General features: G+C 43.6%; 1 protein-coding gene across 3 annotated transcripts in view; it reads left to right on the forward strand.

Annotated features, from left to right (window-relative positions):
* Positions 1-12,928: 12,928 nt before the first annotated feature.
* KATNAL1 (katanin catalytic subunit A1 like 1) overlaps positions 12,929-13,654 on the forward strand; it is an 86,496-nt gene continuing 85,770 nt past the window's right edge. Inside the window, exon 1 of one of the 3 annotated variants that reach the window (XM_084878585.1) lies at positions 12,929-13,095. The gene's annotated coding sequence lies outside the window, so the exon portion shown is untranslated. Of the gene's footprint in view, positions 13,096-13,130; positions 13,605-13,654 lie in introns of those variants that run through there. The other 2 variants (XM_084878586.1, XM_084878584.1) reach the window with 2 other exon arrangements.

Below are 13,654 nucleotides of genomic sequence, written 5' to 3' on the forward strand. Positions count from 1 at the left end.
AAATCAATGTTTCTCTCTCAAATCAATATAAGTAAAAATATAGTATAGTAACATTTATATAAAGCTTGAAAGCATTAAAAGCAATACATCAAGCTCATAAGATAGGTACATAACAATAGTAAAAAAGCATGCATCTAAAAAGTAACATAGATAGAAATGCATATATTCTAGCTAAGCAACCATGCCAATTAACAAAAGGCCCTCTGCTCTGGGTAATGTACTTCTGGGTCTGGGCTCAGGTCAAGACCCTGTTTCTGACCCACCCCAAGGGAATTGGGACCCATTCCCCACAGCCCTCCACACTGCTTGGATGCTTCTGCACTATATCGGGACCACCCTCCTTGTCTGTTGCATGAGTGACAGCAGGTGTACCTGTCCCTTTAAGCAGCAAAATCATGTTGCAATGGCTGTCGGGGGGGTAGGGGGAAGAAAAATAAATATAAATAAATAAATAAATAAGATAAAAATTAAGATGTGATGGGTACCAGATTTGCTTGTTTGTTTTTTAAATGCAATTCTGTAATTTTCTTGTATGTTTTAAAGATTACAAAAACTGAAATCCTTATCTATCATGAAAGCATAAATCCTGGCACAGATCAAGAAGAATGAAACGTTATAAAACTTAGGTAGTTGCTGTCATTATTTTATTTCACCATAACTTCACTTACAGATAGTGAGAATTGGTAATTAGTGAGTTGGGAAAAAGAAACAAAGATGAGGTTGAGTAAGGGCTTTTAGAACTATTACAGTTGTCAGCGAGGGTTTGGGAAACATGAAATTTGAGGTGTGATTTGAGAAAGGAGTTAGGCAGGCTAGTGAACACAAGGAGGAAATACCAAAGAGAATGGGATGATAAGAACTGTTTGCTTGAGTAAACATTTAGGAAAGATTCGTATAAGCCAACATTTATGATTTGGTGTCCCTCATGCACATGACTCACAAATAGCTAAAATGTAGCAAAAAAAAAAACAACAAAAAACAAGAAGGAAGGAAATGGAATTTATTTCCCCAAAGCCATCACTCTCCATTGTCTGTAGCTGAAGTAAAAGAGTCACAAACAGGAAAAGAAAGAATTCCAGGATTGGGAAGGGCCATGCAGAGTGGCTCATTTCTTCTTAGAAGGGAACTGTGATTCCAGCTGGCTGGCTCTTTTTTCATTCAGACTTTAAATGTTTTGTGGTTGAGGTTGCTTGGCACAACACTGCCTTCTACGAATAGGAAACCTGACCACAAGCTGCTTTTCCTTTGCGATGTGCTACCTACATTGTAAAATGCTTTAAGATCATAAAGTGATGTGCTTTTCAATTCACTAGAAGAGACTCTGCATGTCACAAGTGGAGCAAATCCTGCCAGTATTTCCCTGAGTAATTTACATTGGTTATATATTCCTCCATTAAATGTAAGATCCTAAACAGGAGAAAGACATGTTGCTAATGTATTAGCCTCTTGCAGAGTATATACACTGACTTACTGCAGGACCCCGAAAACGCTATGACTCCTGCTATCACTGATGACTCATCACTGAGTTACATACACACAATGCCCCGGTGTACAAATACATTTAACAGCTTTAAATCCTGGGTTTTCTCTTCATATTTCTAAATCAGCATCAAGAAATACAAAATCATAAGCAAGACGAATCACCATAGGCTACTGTAAGAGTTTTGTGTTAATTTTAGCATACACAAGAAATGTTTTGAATACCTACAAAGAAAAAGACCAGTTCTTTTCATTAAGACGATGTATGTGATTAGGAGAGGCTGGCCTCATAGTTCTGGTCTTTAAGGAAAGTCTCTCCTCATGGGAGCACTGAAGCTAAAGTATAGTAGTTCATAAATAAAATAGTACAACTCTTATTTTTACTGAATAGGGCATTAAGTATAAGGCTCTTCATTTTCTTCTCTTTTCTATTATCTTCTCATATTACCTGTAAGAAAAGGCAGCATCAGAGAGACAAAAATTTCACCATTAAAAATTTATCTTTTTAAAAACATTTTCCCGCCCATTGATTTCAGGGAGAAAGGGAGAGGGAGAGAAAGATGGGAACATGAATGATGAGAGAGAATCATTGATCTGCTGCCTCCTGCACACCCCACACTGGGGTTCAAGCCTGCAACCTAGGCATTTGCCCTGATTGGAAATTGAACCGTGACCTCCTGGTTTATAGGCTGATGCTCAACCACCGAGCCATGCCGGTCGAGCAAAAATTTATCTTTTTAATCCTTTTCTTCCGCTTCATTTTATGAGGTCACTGGTACCACTTCCTGGCTTTTGTCATCTTCTATCTTTTTGTTTCCTCCCACTTGCCAATAAGGAGTGGATGGATGGTAAATTAACCTGTTAACCGGGGAGTTCCCTTTTTAATGACGCAACCTGTAACGGGCGCGTACTCTTTCACTAGGACGTGTCAGTACGTCACGCCCGTAGGACGTGATTTCATATTATTATTTTTTATTTATACTTAATGAAAATAAATGAAATATATATATATATATATATATATATATATATATATATATATACATATATATTCGTTTATTTATATATATAAAGCACAAAGGAAAATACAAAATTACAAAAAAAAAAAAAAAATAGAAAAGAATACCGACAAAAAAAAAAGGACACATCGAATTAAAAAATTATAAATTTTACAAACAATGATAAAGATTACAAAAAATAGCTGAAACCGGTTTGGCTCAGTGGATAGAGCGTCGGCCTTCGGACCTAAAGGTCCCGGGTTCGATTCCAGTCAAGGGCATGTACCTCAGTTGCCGGCACGTCCCCAGTGGGGGGTGTGCAAGAGGCAGCTGATCGATGTTTCTCTCTCATCTCATTGATATTTCTAACTCTCTATCCCTCCCCTTTCCTTCCTCTCTGTAAAAAATCAATAAAATATTAAAAAAAAAAAAAAAAGATTACAAAAAATATATACCGTCCCTCTCAGGGTGCAACATATATTTCAAGGACGTATTCATACGTCCTACCCGTTCCCGATATCGTTTACGTTTGACGTTTTTATGGGTCTTGCTCGGTTAACAGGTTAAGAAGCTGAGTTTCCACCTGTCTAAAGAGGTCATGTTGCAGATGTAGCTTGTGGTTTGGGCCATGCTCTGGGAGGTCATGGCAGGCTCATGGGCAGGCAAGGTTAGGCCTGGGATCCATGGAGACAGGGCTATTGTGGAATTGGGCCCTCACTCTTCACAGACCTAAAATGCAGAGCCCTTCTACATGCTAGCACTGGGCCATAGCACCGAGGGCATCTGCCTATTCGCTTCTCAGGTAGTGTTTCTTAAACCTGTTGACTACCATTCATGGTGGGAAATGTATTTTATTTCACAATTCATCTTTGTTAGGGTCCACTAGTCAGAGAAAAAAGAAACCAGAATATTTCAACAGAGAGAATTTAGAATAGGAAACTAATGAGGACTGAAAATGTTAAAAAGAAACATTGGAGGAACACATAAATAATAATTGCAAGAAGTAGCTACTGGGCCTGAAATCAAAGAGAGGAGGTTCAGTTATCAGAACCCAGGGGCTTCCAGGAGCAGTGCCATGGAGCTGGCACCCAGACTTCGGAAGAGCGGCACAGCCTCCCTGGCTGACACACTGTGGTTCTGGAAGTGCAATAAGAAGTGGAGACCAGAAATACTGTTACCAGGTTGTAGCGTAGAGACTGTCCCAGTGTGTGACAGCTGCCAGATCCACAAGCTAGATCCTGGCCAGAACAGGGGGCTTCCTGTATAGCCTCAGAGACTGTCTGATCGATCCCTTCCCTATGCTCAGGCATGCTGGTTGCCATGCTCTGGACAAGCATACAAGTAGCTTCCCCATTTTCTAGGGTGGGTTACATGCCAGTATCCCCATCTCTCCTGCCCTGTTCTATGTAATTCTGAGCACCTGTCATATAGCCTGGAAGATATCCACAAAAAAACCAAACAAACAAAAAAACACACAACTCTTGTCAGGGCTCAGCCAGCATGGTTCCATGGTTGAAGGTCGAGCTATGAACCAGGAGATCACAGTTTGATTCTTGGTCAGGGCACATGCTCAAGTTGTGGGCCTGATCTCAAATCAATAATTCCCTCTCATCATTGATGTTTTTATTCCTCTTTATCTCTCCCTTTTTCTCTGAAATCAATAAAAATATATTAAAAACAAAATAAAACTCTTGATTGGGGAAATTTTATGAACACGGGCTAAAAAGGACATTGCTTAGGTGATGTTGATAGGCATAGTACACCAAGAGGGAGCAACCACATAGGCAAGCTGCTTTCCCTCCTCCAGCCTTGTGGTCTTCCTGTGGGCCCCCTGGCAGCCAGATGACAATGGAGAAACATGCTTTGCAGAGTTCCAGCTCCACCAACACAAAGCAGTAGATAGAGGGTAGGTCTGAAATAGAAAGACAATAGACCAATACTGAGTTTGGAGGAAAAGAGGGATTCTATAGAAAGTAACCTCATAGGCTGATCTGATCATAAATTCCTAACTGGGCAGGACATGGTGGGTAGTCATGTCCCAGGCATATAACTTTTAGTAAAAGGTTTATCTTTGCCTTAAGCAAGCCCTGTCCACTGTTTCTGTCTTTGAAATAAATTTAACATCCTTCAAGCGAGCCCATAATCTTAATTATCCTGTAATCCAATCCCCTCTCACTTTCTCCCACCTCCATGTAATCTTCTGTTCCCCGCTTAATTTCAAATGCATAAAAGCAGCTGCAATACTGTTATTCTTTGGAGTATTTGAGATCTTGCTTCCCAGCATATGTTGTCAGTTTGGCTCAAATAAACTCTTACAAACATTCTCTATATTGACATTGCCATACATTACTTTTCCAGAACTATGAGCACACACTCTGCATTTAACTTTCTATTGCTTTGTGTTCTAAGTTACTTTACCTTACTCTACCTTACCCTGTAGCATTTTAAATATTAAACAGCTGAGTGGGATCCATCAAATTGATTTCATAACCCACTAAATATCACTCCAGAACATTTTCAAGGATAGCGGTGACTTTAAATATTGGAATTCAGTGCCATTTACCTCTAAACCTCCTTCCATACCCAAAACGACTTAAAGTAATTGCCTCCCAAGGTAGCCATCCACTGAATACATATGGAAGCTCACTCTCTTCCACAGGCTTCAAAATATTTCTATTAAAAGGCTGCAAAAGCACTTCTATTAAAAGGCTGCAAAAGGGTGGAACTGGAGAGCATTATGCTAAATGAAATAAGCCAGTCAGAGAAAGATAAATAACATATAATCTCACTCATTTGTGGAATATAATGAACAACATAAACTGGTGAACAAAAACAGATCCAGAGACAGAGAAGCATAGATCAGACCATCAGACCTCAGAGGGAAGATAGGGGAGGGTGGGGATAGAGGGGAGAGATCAACCAAAGGGCTTGTATGCATGCATATAAGCCTAACCAATGGACACAGACACCAGGAGGATGAGGGCATGAGTGGGGGGTGGGAGGCAATGAGGGGATAAGGACACATATGTAATACCTTAATCAATAAAGAAAAGAAAAAAAAGAGGCTGCAAATGTCCTGTATTGCACCAGAGCTGGGGCTTCCTTTGTTCTGTGCCATCCCCTCATGATTAGTGCACACTATGGCGAACAGTCAAACTTCCAAGGGGACAATTTGCATATTAGCCTTTTATTATATAGGATTATAAAGATATTTTGGGGAATCTACATCAGAGGAGCTTAAAATCCAATGAGAAGACAAAAGCCAATGAGTAAACAACACATGAACTTTCACTAAGCAGGATGGTTAGTTGTTGAGTGGGTAACAGCAGGAAACACAGAGTACTGAGCAGGGTGTTATGGTTGTGAGCAAGAACAATCTGGAAGTTTTCATGTAAAGGCCTGGATTAGTCCTTGCAGAATAGATAGAATTTAGCGTAGATAGTGCATTCCCAGTGAAGAGAACACCAAGAGCAGTAGAACAAGTAAGGAGCACATGGGATGCTCAGTGCAGTCCTGAAACTTGGGCATCAGAACTAGCAAGGAAAATCTGAGCACCAACCAACTGGAGCTGAGATATGGAATCTTGGGTATGGAGAGAGTGTATAGACAGAACATAGGGAACCAGTCCCACATTTAAGGAGCAGGTCAAAGAGCTCGAGAATAACACAATGGAGCACGCTTTGACAAAGACCAAAGTCATGGAACATTAAGGAGGGTGGTCAGCAAAGTAGAATGCTACAGAGGCCCACACAACTGAGCAGTGAGGAAAATCTCTGGCTTTGAACCAAATGTGCTGTCTCTTTACCAAGGGTGGCTATTGACCATATTGCCTATGAGGACGAATCTGTTATCACTTTCAGCTCCATCTTTTGGGTTTGCACATTGTGTTTAACTATCATATGAACTAGTCTAAAGTATCCAGTGATAACAATAAAGTTCATAGTCAGTCCTCACTATTTTCCATATGTCCAGAGCCATGTGAGGTTTTTAAGGTCTTCCTTCCATGACTGCCCTCCTTCTGCTCATTGTAAAGCAGCTATTTCCTTTCACTGCTGTCATCCATTCTCCTTAAGTGGCTTGTCCTACTGAACTGATTCTTTGGGATCCCAATTTCAAAACACAGGAGGGTGATGTATTGGGACCTTGCATTGGGAGATTGCACTGTAACTGTGGCCAGCTGCCTTGCAATGCAAGTGACTGGTCATAAGGGAAACCAGATGAGGGATGGGTAGATTAGGTGATTAAATCACCCCAACTACAAAACATGTGTTCAGCTGATAGCAGATTAATATCTCCAGGAGTAGAAGAATCTATTGAAATGCTTATTATATATGCACAGCTGTGACCAAAGTGTTAGAGGTAACAGGTCTGGGTATTGCTTCTATAAGAATGTCATTATTGCTTAATACTCAGATTTTGTTCTAGATTTTATTACTTGAATGTTTCATTTCTTCTGCACAATATAAGCTATGATGATGTAGACTTTGGTTTCTTTTCTTTCTCTTAGACATCAGATTCCAGCTAGTATCAACTGCTTCCTCATTTATACTGAATATCTAGGTGGCAGTTTAATATATATATATATATATATATATATATATATATATATATATATATATTTTTTTTTTTTAAAGAGAGAGAGGAAGGAAGAGCAACATTGATGTGAAAAGGAGAACATTGCTCGGCTGTCTCCTACATGCAATTCATCAGGGATCAGGCTCCAAACCTGGCATGTGCCCTGACCTGGAGTCCAACCATGACCTCCTGGTTCATGGGTCACACTCAATCACTGAGCCATATTGGCTGGGCTGGCTTAATATTTATTACCTATTCTATAGGATGAATCAGATAGAATATGTATATATATACTGGCCTGAGGAATGTTATTTTAATGGCTGGCATCAGAGTTCCTGTTGAGGCAAGTTTTCTTTGTACAGAAAAATATTTTGATAAACAGTTTAGGAATGGGAGGTGGCCCTGAAGGTAGGATTAGGAGATAGAGATCACTAAAAGTACTATATAAAGAAAGGGAGGAGATGGGACCAGAAAGATGGTGGAGTGTGGGAAGTTCCAGTTTATATTGAAACTTGAGGCCTGCCTGGTGCATTTGTGCACTGGTGGGGTCCCTTGGCCTGGCCTGCAGGAATTGGACTGAAACCGCTCTCCGACATTCTGTGAGAGGGTGCAGGCCAGGCTGAGGGACCCCATGATGCACAACTGGGGCTGAGGAGGGATTGCGAGAGGGCTCCAGGGCATGTCCGGCCTATTCTCACCCAGTTCCAATCAACTAGACCCCAGCAGCAAGCTAACCTACTGGTCAGTGCATCTTCCCCTTGTGGTCAGTGCACATCATAGCAACTGGTCAAATGGTAGAACAGTCAAGACACTTAGCACATTAGGTTTTTATTACATAGGAAAGGATGGGGCCAATGGATACTAATGTCATTAGGATACAGAAGAACTTCAAGAGTGGGAGTTATAATTTTAGGTTATATGTGTTTTTCATTTAAAACCTCAGTTGCTCCACACCTTCAGAAGAATCTGCTATACAAAAAACAACAACAATAAATAAAATAAAATAAAAACAAAGAAAAGGGTTTGATTTCCAAATTGCGTATCAGCAGGAGAGAAGAATTGCAGGAGGTAAGATGTGAGGGACTCCGAAACCGGTTTGGCTCAGTGGTAGAGCGTTGGTCTGCGGACTGAAAGGTCCCGGGTTCGATTCCGGTCAAGGGCATATACATTGGTTGTGGGCATATCCCCGGTAGGGGGTGTGCAAGAGGCAGCTGGTCGATGTTTCTCTCTCATCGACATTTCTAGCTCTCTATCTCTCTCCCTTCCTCCTCTCTGTAAAATATCAATAAAATATATTAAAAAACAAAAACAAAACAAAGATGTGAGGGAGGCTACCTGTTCAGAGAAAGCATAACTTGGAGCCTGAGAACCTTAAGCCCCAGGAGTTGTGTGATCTTGGAGATCACACAGGAGGTGAAAAAGAGACTTAAATCAATCTCAAGGAAACTCTGTGGACAAGGTGACCTTGACTGGAATGGGATGACATACACATTGGCTTGCTATTTCCAACCATACTTTCTCAAGAGACATTTATACTAGAAAATGACAGGGTAACTCCATCTCCCTTACCCATTTATTAAATCTCAGGCCTCATTTTCCTCAAAATCTGGAAATTAGACCTAAACTATCTCTATGGTTTTTATGAGAGTCTACAGATCTAATAATAATCTTGGATGATACAATACAAAGAACAGATTGGTGGTTGCTAGGGGTGGGAATAGAGGGTGGCTGAAATGGGTAAAGGGGATCAAAAGTACAAACTTCAAGTTTTAAGGTAAATAAATCCTAGGGATGTAAGTACAGCATGGTGACCATAGTTAATATTATCCTATCTAATAAAGAGGGAATATGCTAATTGACTATCACACCCTCACAAAGATGGTGGTGGCCTCAGCCACAAGATGGCAGCGCCTAATCCCTTCAGCCTACCTCCGGTGTCCCCCAGTCCTCTCAGCCCCCAGCCGCCTCGGGCTGACCCAAGGTGCAAGTAAACCTTAGATGGTGGCTGCCCAGCCACCCAGGGCTGGCCCGAGGAACTACCAAATGACTGAATAGCAGGCTGTTTGGGGTGACCGGCCGGCAGGGGTGGGGGAGGGACATAAGGAGCGACCAGGCCAGAGGGGGGGCAGTTGGGGGTGATTAGGCTGGCAGGAGGGGTAGTGAGGGATGACTAGGCCAGTTGGGGGCAACCAGGCTGTCAGGGGGGCAGTTATGGGTGACCAGAGAAGGGGGCAGTTAGGGGCGACCGGGCAGGCAGGCACGTGAGTGATTAGGAGCCAGTGGTCCAGGATTGTGAGTTGGACATTCCCCAAGGTGTCCCAGATTGGACAGGATGCAGGCTGGGCTGAGGGGACCCTCTCCCCTGCATGATTTTGTACACTGGGCCTTTAGTCTATATATATATTTAAAAGGCTAATATGCTGTCAGTTCGACTGGTAGCTATGATGCACCAGGGGACAGATGCTCAATGCACAAGCTGCCAAGCTGCAGTGAATTGTCAGCGGCAGTTCTCGGTGACGCACTGGGAAACCAGAGAAGAGTTAGCCACTTCTTCTTGGGGCCCCACAATTCCACCTTTGGCCATGGGTTATGCTGTTGCTGGGGCATGGCCAACCCCGAATCTGGTTTACTGCACAGTTGCGTTTACAGTCCATACCTTGTACTACATCAACTTTGCAGAGTGCCCTTTGGCATTCCGGGACCCCTCAGGGATGTCAGAGAATCAGTTTCGGCCAGAGAGACCCTTTTTACTCCTTAGACGCCATTTGAGCCACAGCAGTGCCACCCCAGGTGCAGCTGGCCAGGGAGGGACCAAAGGAGGCTGGCTCCAGGGCATTTTAGACCTGGCTCACCCAGTCCCACCCTGCTGGCCACCTTCTAATTAATTTCCTTTCAATGTGCACGAATCCGTGCATTGAGTCACTAGTACTGCATATTTGAAAGTTGCTGAGAGTAGTTCTTTTTTAAAAATAAATATTTTTGTTTTTTATGTAAATTTACATAGTGAAATGTACACATCTTACCATATGATGAGCTTTGAAAAATGCATATACCTGTGTAACCCAAACTCTAAGTGAGTTAGAGAGCTTTTCCAAACCTACAGAAAATTCCCTCTTAAGTCAAATCCACCCTGGTCTCCAGGTTACCCCCTTCTGATTCTTACCATAATGGATTAAATAATAAGTAAAAGTTATTGTTAAATTCAGGCTTTGTTTCATAATGCTTCATCGGCAGCAATGCTTTTATTTCTCACAAGCACTGGGAGATGGATATTATTGATTAAAAGGTGAGCAACAGCCCTGGTGGCTTATCAGCTACCTAGTGCAGCATCAGGATGGGAAGGAGAAAGTGGCAGAAGCTTGGGCTTCTAATTTCAGTTTGTGCCACACTGCATTGTGGGGGTTTAGAACAAGTCACCCCAAAATGTGCCTCTGGTATGCAGATTTTTTTTTTAGCTAAAGGTAACTTAGCCACCCGCTCAAGAAAAATTGCCCCTCCCTTAACTATTTAGAACTTGAATTAGGGGCCTTGCCTATAATAAGAGATTATCTTATCACTTTTGACCTATCTATAGGGTAGGACAATGGTTGGCAAACTCATTAGTTAACAGAGCCAAATATCAACAGTACAACGATTGAGATTTCTTTTAAAAGCCAAATTTTTTAAACTTAAACTTCTTCTAATGGCCGCTTCTTCAAAATAAACTCGCCCAGGCCTTGGTATTTTGTGGAAGAGCCACACTCAAAGGGCCAAAGAGCCTACCCCCCACAGCTTGCTGACCATGGGGGTAGGACAAACTTTTATTTACTGAACATATGCTTTTCTTATCCTCTTGCAATGACCCTTTGAAACTAGCATAGGATGTCTTATACATCCATTTCCCCCTTTCTGTCTCTGAACCTCTCCAGCAGGTGGGGTCACTGATTCTCAGGTATTAAATTTGGTCACTTTCTTACTAATCTTCTCATGTCTTATTAGACCAGGGGAAAGCACCTTGAGAGTAAAGTTTGTTCCTCCCCACAGCATCTCTGAGATGATATGGAATCAACAAACAGATCAAAATACAAGGGAAGCCTGGCAGGTGTGGCTCAGCATCAATCCACACATAACGAGGGCTCTGTGTTAAATAAAAGCCTTCAAACCTGTAAAGAATTTTTGTGAGTTTGTTTGAGCCAAATTATAGACAATTGAGGGGAAGAAGCATCTCAATGGATTGGGATAATGCTACAAAAAATGACGTTTTTAAAATATAAGGTAATAAAAGGAGGGGACTTAGGTGGGTTACATGAAATCCATTGGTATAATAATAGAGAGGCGGGAGAAAGAAAAAAAAAAAGGTGGGGGGAGGAGAACGTCTGGGATTGGCTAAAAAGTAAAATGATAGACGTGTACTTAGGTGAGTGCAGGATAGTTAACGGTCAACAATTAACAAGATAACAATAACAATGAAGGAATTTGTGGTATCTGTCCTGGTGCCCAAGCACATTAGGTTGTGCCCCAAGGGGTCCTGAAAAATGGAAGTTACAAGTTACCCAGACATTTCAAGGATATGTTATCATAGATGCAAAAAGACAGATAGGCAAAGCAGTTAAGGTAAAGGTTGATCTTGTCAGTGAAGATACCAGCCTAGGACGTAACTACCTATCATAACTGCTTTTAGTTAAATTTTATTTATTTTTTTTACTTAAAAATATATTTTTGTTGATTTCAGAGAGGAAGGGAGAGATAGATACGTCAGTGATTAGAGAGAATCGTTGATTGGCTGCCTCTTAAACACCCTTCCCCCCACTGGGGATCAAGCCCAATACCTGGGCTTGTGCCCTTGAGAGGAATCAAACCTCCCCTCCCCCCTTCAGTCCACAGGCCAGCTCTCTATCTACAGAGCCAAACCAGCCAGAGCATATTTTAGATTATCCTTTGTGGTTACTTTAGGTCTTTTTATTTTATTATTATTATTATTTTTTTCAAGACCTCCATGCAGCTTGTCAAGTTAGCCTGTGGCCCCTTTGGTCCATCTCTGTTTGATTCCCCCTCAGGGCACACACCTGAGTTGCTGGCAGGATCCCCAGTAGAGGGCACGCAGGAGGTAGCCAATTGAAATTTCTCTCTTATCAATGTTTCTATCTCTCTCTCCCTTCTTCTCTCTCTAAAATCAATAACATATTTTTTAAAATATATTTTATTGATTTTTTACAGAGATGAAGGGAGAGAGCTAGAGAGCTAGAAACGTCGATGAGAGAGAAACATCAACCAGCTGCCTCTTGCACACCCCCTACCGGGGATGTGCCCGCAACCAATGTACATGCCCTTGACCGGAATCGAACCTGGGACCTTTCAGTCCGCAGACCGACGCTCTACCACTGAGCTAAACCGGCTTTGGCTCAATAACATATTTTTAAAAATTGCAAGGGAAACCCATGCTACTTGCAACTTCTCAAAACTCCTGAATCAGCCTAAAAGTCGTATGCATTACATCTTACTAAGGAGTCCTTTCTCTCCCACTGCTCAGAAAATGGCAGGACAGAGGTATGAAAGGTTGCAAACGTCATTTCATTGGTGAGAGCCCAAACGGCGGTGGCTCAGACTGCAAAGCGGCGGAAGGACCAGCCTTCCGGGATGCCCTCCTCTGATGACACAGGCGTCCTTTTAGAATCCAGCCGCACTCACCCGCTCAGCCTTGGAACCGGGCACGTCGCCAGCGGGATGGCTGCTGGCAGGCTTGTTAAACAGCCCTAGGGCGCAATTAGTCACCGTCCTCCTCCTCCTCAAAGCCACCGTCTCCCTCCCTCACATACCCTCGCACCTCGTTTCCCCCGCAGGCGGCGGGATTCCCAGACTCCTCCCTTCGCTGACTCCGAGAACTCCCTCCCTGACACCACCCCGCAGCCCGCGCTGCCATGGCAACCGTACGCCGCGCCGCCGCCCCTTCACGCACGTCGTGAACTAACGGATTCCATAGCGGCGGAGCGGTGGCCAGGGCTCCACCCCCGCCCCACCTGACCTGGACCGCATAGCCATCAGTCGGCCTGTCTCCGGCATCGGGGTAATGAGTCCAGGAGAAACCGGCGTGAGCGGGAGAGCAGGCGGTGGGGCGCCCAGGGTGACAGCCATACTCGGTCCCCTGTCGCTGGCCCCTGAGCGCCAGCCTTCGCGCCGGGAGCGGGAGAGGCGCGGGTCATTGTGGGGATTGTAGTGCAGTGGCTTCTCTGGCTCATGGTTTTGGATGGGCGGCCTGGACGGGTGACTACAAAGCCCAGCGGCCCCGACGGCTGGGAGAGACCGATAAACCTTAAGCGGACCGTGGGAGTGAATAATCTCTCTTTGTGGTGAGGGGTTCTTGGGTGGTCGCGGAACGTGACTCCGTGAGCTAGGAAAGGGAAGTGGAGGTGAGACTTGACTTTCCGCCCAGCCGTGGGCCCGCCCTGGTTGCCGGGCTTGGCCCTCCCCGGCGGGGCCAGCGCCTGGCGTTGTCTCAGGGAGGAGCCGCCAGCCACCCCTGGGCCTGCGGAGCCTCTGACCCCCAGGTTGCTGCCTCTCGGTGCAGAACCATAGGTATGGCACACGTTTGATGTGAGACCCGAGGAGCTCAATTTTATCAGGCT

The sequence above is a fragment of the Pipistrellus hanaki genome (genome assembly GCF_964339955.1).
Source record: "Pipistrellus hanaki genome assembly, chromosome: 3".
Lineage (NCBI taxonomy): Eukaryota > Metazoa > Chordata > Mammalia > Chiroptera > Vespertilionidae > Pipistrellus > Pipistrellus hanaki.